Source organism: Bactrocera tryoni, chromosome 1 (assembly GCF_016617805.1).
Source record: "Bactrocera tryoni isolate S06 chromosome 1, CSIRO_BtryS06_freeze2, whole genome shotgun sequence".
In the NCBI taxonomy this organism is placed as follows: domain Eukaryota; kingdom Metazoa; phylum Arthropoda; class Insecta; order Diptera; family Tephritidae; genus Bactrocera; species Bactrocera tryoni.
The window spans coordinates 40,136,546-40,143,551 of NC_052499.1; positions in this window are offsets into that span (position 1 = coordinate 40,136,546).

Sequence of the window (7,006 nt, forward strand, 5' to 3'; positions counted from 1 at the left end):
ATCTCTTTCTCTATCATTCTTGATAAAACACAACTTTCCAAAAAACGCTCTCCTTTCTTACGACGCACTGTGGCATTTCCGTCGCGATCAAAGAAATTAAATTTCAATTCGTCGGAAGAAATAACATTTCCCTCATGATGCTGTCCAAGTTTTGTGTAGTTTGGCCCACTATAGCCGTTGTTTTTTTCTTCGTGCAATGATAAGTGGTTTCTTGGCTGTACGTCCCGTTCGTAATCCAAAGTTATTTAGACATTTTGCATAGATCATACAGATAATTTTTCGCGAAATATTTAGCAGAATGTTCCAATATGTTGAAAGCGACCAGTAACCACTTTACATTAAATTTATCGTTCATGATGAGGTTTTACTTTTTTCGAATGTTCACCGCCCTTTTTTTTGATTTAAAGAACTAAAATTCGAATAATTTTTAATAATATTAGGCACACTCCAATCACTTATGCCTCATTCCCGAGCAATTTGCCGTTTGGTTTATTAATTTTTTCTTAATGGTATTATATGCTCGGAGTGGGGACATCTTTTCATAACAGCTTGGCTCTCCCTTGGTATTTATGGCGTTGTTACCGTTAAACTTGATTTTTCTCTTTGAAAACTTTACCGTAATCAATTCAATATTCTTGTTGTGCAAAATTGGTATTGGTGAAGTAAAACATAAGATAGTTTGCAGTAACATTAAAATGAATATAAAAGCCAATTTATCGATTATTCCTTTATATTAAAGCAAATCAAAAAACATGTAATGGATGTGATTTAATGTTAATCACAATAAACAAACTATGTTGAGGTTTTTGTGCTTAATGATATTTAATTGTCTGCGCTCTTCTTGCTTAAGGTATAGAGAAACTCACTACATAACATGGATATTGCTCACTCGACATCCCTTACTGTAATGAATTCACCAAACATTAGATTTGATAACAAACGAAATATGGCTACAGGAAAAAACGTTAATGATGGCTAAACTGACTCACCGCAGCTAAATGATCAACTATATACGAGTACATATATACTACATACATATATAATGTATTTTCATAGACTCTCCATCGTTACTTTCTGGGTCTTACACACTTCGTGGCAAACTTGATATGCACTACTTAGGCCCGTTGATAATCTTATATTAGGCATATGGGAGATTGGAACCACGCTGATACGATTTAAGTATCTATGTATGTTTTATACTGCCACATATTTTAACTGAATTTGAGTCTGAGTTTCATTAACGTATTAAGATAATATAACATTGATACATAAATGCTGCATAAAGTTAACTGCACGTTCACAATTCTTCTATTAGGTATATGGGACTAACGGAGGTATTGATCCTTTTCATGCAAATACCATTGTATTTTTTTGTCCTCCGATAATATATCTCACAGCTCGACTGTTATTTTCGATAAAAAATTTAAACTTTGAGCCAAATAGTCGATATCTGGGGACACCTTGGGCCGATTGGGGCACTTTTTGGCCATAGTGACCTACTTAAAGTGCACAATTCGGGGAAAGGTTTATCTCGTTATATTTGTGGATGAAAGGCGAAAGACTCAGATGGAATTTAAATCTTTTGATTATGGAAAGAAGGCGTAGCTATAGTTTGATTTCGATAATTTTCTCACTGTGACATACAGTGCGCGAAATTTGGTTGGCCGCACGCGCTTTTTGGTGGTTTAAAATAAGAGTTATTGTCAAAAGTAACTGAATTTAGAATATTTCAAAATACTTCTTTATTGGAAAAAAAGAGAAAATATTATAACATTTTAAATTTATTTCAGAAAAAAAAAGTTAAAATTTTGAAAATTCAACTTAAATATACGCGAACTTTACTTAGCCGCATTACAAAAAATTAGATAATTAAGAGGTTTTCACAAAAGTGTAGCAAATTTTCCGCTCTTAATATGAAGTTGCATCCCCATTCTTATTAATTACTTGGAAAATTCTGGCTGGGATCGAGTCAATTAACTTTTGCAATATACATATCTCTGTCCAAATCCAGCCACGATTGTAGGAATGTCAGGATAATAATATCTTCGGACATGACATGATTGAAATTAGTCGTACAGGTCCCAAGATATGAGTGTTCACCTAAATAAGGGCAATGCCACGCCCATTGTCCCATTCTGATGATGGCTCCTTTAAAGCTTTTTGTATCCTCTCGGGTGCAATATTAAGTGTGTTAGATACTTGACTCCATCATGTGTAGAAGTTCACGCAAGTGAGAAAAGTTCTCTGATCGCCATTCAATTGGGAGTGGCCAGAAACGATTCTTTTACATATGGCTCAAGCAGCTCATGACTTCCGGTCTTTGACCAAGTATCCTCTGGGTAGCCTAAGAACATCAGTTTGAAGGCGAGTCAAAGAGAGAAGGCGAAACATTCCCTACATAGTGTTGTGCGCTGGGTTTGTAACCCGCCACGTAAAAAACCCCCCATGAAAATCAACAACCAGCTTCGGATGAGAGACCCCCCTTTTGATGACGACCATGGCAAACGAAACAAGGACTACGTATTGAGGACATGCACCTGGAATGTCCGGACCCTTAATTGGGAAGGTGCCGCTGCCCAGCTGGTTGATGTCCTCGTGAATATAAAGGCCGAGATCACCGCCGTCCAGGAAATGCGATGGACGGGACAAGGACTGAGATGAGCAGGTCCTTGTGACGTTTACTACAGTGGCCATATAAAGGAGCGCAAGCTTGGGGTGGGATTCGTGATGGGAGAGAGACTCCGTCGCCGAGTACTATCGTTCACTCCGGTGAATGAACATCTAGCGACAATTTGAAGGACGATGTGACCAAAGAAGCCTTCAATGAGCGCTTGGAGCGCACCTATGAGAGCTGTCACCGCCACGATGTCAAATTCCTGCTTGGCGACTACGGTCGATAAATTCAGCCTCCACGACGAAACATCCCCAAATGGGTTGAGGCTGATCGACTTCGTCGGGCCCGAAATATGGTTATCTGTAGTGCTAGATTCCAGCGCAAGAAAATACATAGAGTTACCTGGCTGTCTCCGGATCGAAAAGCCACCAACCAGATCGATCATGCTGTGATAGACGGAAGACACGTCTCCAGTGTTTTAAATGTGCGTACGCTCCGAGGTCTTAACACCGATTTGGAACACTATTTTTTTGCAGCCAAGATTCCCACCCGCCTCTGTGCAGCAAAGAACGCACGTCAACACACACAAGAAAGGTTCGACGCCGAGAAGCTGCACTCACAACAGACAGCCGAACGATTTTCTACTCGGCTTCCACTTCTGCTCTCTGAGAGCACTCCTCAACAAATCGTTATAAGGGAACTGTGGGACGGCATTTCAAACTCCTTACGTACAGCTGCAACCGAAACCATTGGTTTTCATAAAATTCAAAAGAACAGCTGGGACGACGAGGAGTGTCGTGTTGCAGCGGAGAGAAAATAGGCTGCTTACCTCGCAACGCTACGATCGACCACAACACGTGCTTGATGGGATAGATATATAGAGATGAAGAGGGAAGCGAGACGCACTTGCAGACAGAAAAAGAAAGAGGCCGAACTGCGTGAGTATGAAGGGCTTATAAGCTGGCCGACAGGAGTAATGCTCGAAAATTTCAAAACCGGAGCATACTTAAATGATGGTTATCAGTGTGGCTTTAGACCTGCCAAATCAACAGCCGACCAGATATTCGCCATACGCCTAATTTTGGAACATACCCGTGAAAGGATAATCGACACACACCACCTCTTCGTCGATTTCAAAGTTGTTTTCGACAGCACGAAAAGGAGCTGCCCTTATGCCGCGATGTCTGACTTTAGTATCCCCGCAAAACTAATACGGCTGTCTAAACTGACGTTGAGCAACAGCAAAAGCTCCGTCAGGATCGGGAAGTACCTCTCCGAGTCGTTCGATACCAAACGAGGTTTCAGACAAGGCGACTCTTTATTATGCGACTTCTTCAAGCTGCTGCTGGAGAAAATAATTCGAGCTGCAGAGCTTAATCGAGCAGGTACAATCTTTTATAAGAGTGTACAGCGGCTGGCGTATGCCGATGATATTGATATCATCGGCCTCAACAACCGCGCCGTTAGTTCTGCTTTCTCCAGACTGGACAAGGAAGCAAAGCAAGTGAATTTGGTAGTGAACGAGGACAAGACGAAATATCTCCTGTCATCAAAAAAACAGTCGCCGCACTCGCGACTAGGCTCTCACGTCACTGTCGACAGTCATAACTTTGAAGTTGTAGATAATTGCGTATATTTAGGAACCAGTATAAGCACCACCAACAATGTCAGCCTGGAAATTTATCGCAGGATTACTCTTGCCAACAAGTGATACTTCGGACTGAGTAGGCAATTGAGAAGTAAAGTCCTTTCTCGACGAACAAAAGCCAAACTCTCTCTCGTTCTGCTATATGGTGCAGAGGCTTGGACGATGACAACAGCTGATGAATTGACGTTGCGAGTTTGCTAGAGAAAGGTTCTGCGGAGGATTTATGGTCCCTTGCGCGTTGGCCACGGCGAATATCGCATTCGATGTAATGATGAGCTGTATGAGATGCACGACGGCATTGACTTAGTTCAGCGAAATAAAAACAGCGGCTACGCTGGCTAGGTCATGTTGTCCGGATGGACGAAAACACTCCAGCTCTGAAAGTATTTGACGCTGTACCCGCCGGGGGAAGCAGAAGAAGAGGAGACCTCCACTCCGTTGGAAGGACCAAGTGGAGAAGGACCTGGCTTCGCTTGGAATATCCAATTGGCGCCACGTAGCGAAAAAAAGAAACGACTGGCGCGCTATTGTTAACTCGATTAAAATTGCGTTAGCGGTGTCTACGCCAGTAAAGAAGAGGAAGAAACAATACGGGCAGGAAAAAAAACGTTTGTTTAAAAAAGAACTGGATGGGACGAATTCTAGTAAGTGTATTCATGGAATATAAAACAAGAAAACATTTTAACATCGGTTGTATCCTTTACAAATAAATTTACACATTTGCAATCATAGCCGGTGATGTCAAAACTTAACATTAAAATAAAAACATGTGGTATTTGAACCTCCATTATTCGATGAAATCGTAAACAAATTACAATCGAATTTGGTATCTACTTGACTTACAAAATAGGTTGTCAAAAACGTCTTGCGTAGTTTTATTCGTCGCATCGGGTCATGCTATAGCTTTTTGGAAAGCTAATTTCACGCGCTGTTTCATTGTATGTCGTTTCTTTTAAGTCGTTCGTGAGTTATAGCGTCGCAAACATAAAGCAAAATAAAGAGAAAATACGGCATATTTTACAGTACTACTACGATAAAGACAAAAATGCATCTCAAGCCGCCAATAAAATTTGTGCAGTTTACGGACCCGATACAGTTTCCATTTCCACCGCACAACGATGGTTGCAACGTTTTCGTTCTGGTGTAGAGGTGGTCGAAGATGCGCCACGTTCCGGAAGGCCTGTCGTCGAAAATTGCGATAAAATCGCTGAATTGGTCGAAAGAGACCGCCATAGTAGCAGCCGTAGCATCGGTCAAGAGCTGGGGATGAGTCATCAAAAATTCATTTCAATTTCAATAAAAAAAAAATTCAATAAAAAATACCGCAAGGCTTTTTTGACAAACCATATATGTATATAATATAGATATATTATGAAGGTATCGTTCATCTTTGCTTATTGTATTCCATGGACGTATGTACATGGCTTATAAGTAGTCTGCTGTAAAATAGTATGTACAAGCGTCTATAGCAGACGTATGCACTTGTACAATTTCACAAGCATTGATCGTTATTAAATTGCAATCAAGTATCGCACATTAACCATAAATTGTAGTGTAAAGACATCCTATGCGCTCTGTTCCAATTAAATGGTTATACTACTTAGCTTATTATATTTAGTAGATTGGTTATTTTGAAAATATGGCATAACTAGTTTGTTCATTGAGATCCAGTGAAATTAAATAAATATCATTTAATGTAGACAAAATTTGAAGCTAGAAAACGTCTCTTAACTAGTATTTCCATTTTTAGGAACAAATAGCACTTCAATCACAATTTCCTCCGCCTCAACTAGTAGACGACTACATCGACATCAATTTAACTGAAAACCTTCCCAAAGCAACTAAAGCCATTTAGCACGTCATTATAACACTTAAACGATATTTCGATTTACCAAAAATATGGAAGGATTTACATATGAGCGCTATACCACTAATTAAATCATTTTGAAACTGTTGACCGAGCATACGATTTCTTTCGTAATCATCTTTTATTAAATTTATGTTGACAATTAGTAATGCTTTTATGTTGCTTATTCATCAACGATGATGGTCATTTTCACTTAGGCATCTTACTTAAATATCAATTAGTTCAACACATCAATAGCGGTAACAAATCTAATTAAGATTGAAATGAATTTATGAACTACTTAATGAAATTAAAATACTGAAATCATCTGTTTCGTGCTGTTTTGCTACCTTTTACTATATATGCATTTATAACTATGTATATGAGCAAACTTATCACTCATCATCTCACTTATACAAGCTACATACATACTATATAAAGTATGTTTATTAAGTATATACTCTTATATTGAGTTGTTTCAAACATTTACAATTTTTATTATATACTACTTAGTTTTTATATATCAAAGAAAGATAAATTAATTCAACAACTTCAGGTGTTGTAGAATTCTTTATTTTATATTCAATATATTTGTATTATTTGACGAAAGCCTAAAATGATGAAAATCAGATTTGATATCTTATTAAATCATATTGTAGGCCTTAGACCTATAATTTCTACATTTTGTTTCATATCTGAGATATTCATAATAAAACCAACCTAAATATCTCTAAGTATGAAAATTTAATGATTGCTGGACTGACTTAATTAACTTTTGGAATTTCACAAATATTAATGAAGTAAACTTACAAACTGACCGTTACTGAAAAGTTATTATATATTAACAAATTAAGGAAGGGCTGGGGTCAGGTGTCACCGAACATTTTATACTCTCACG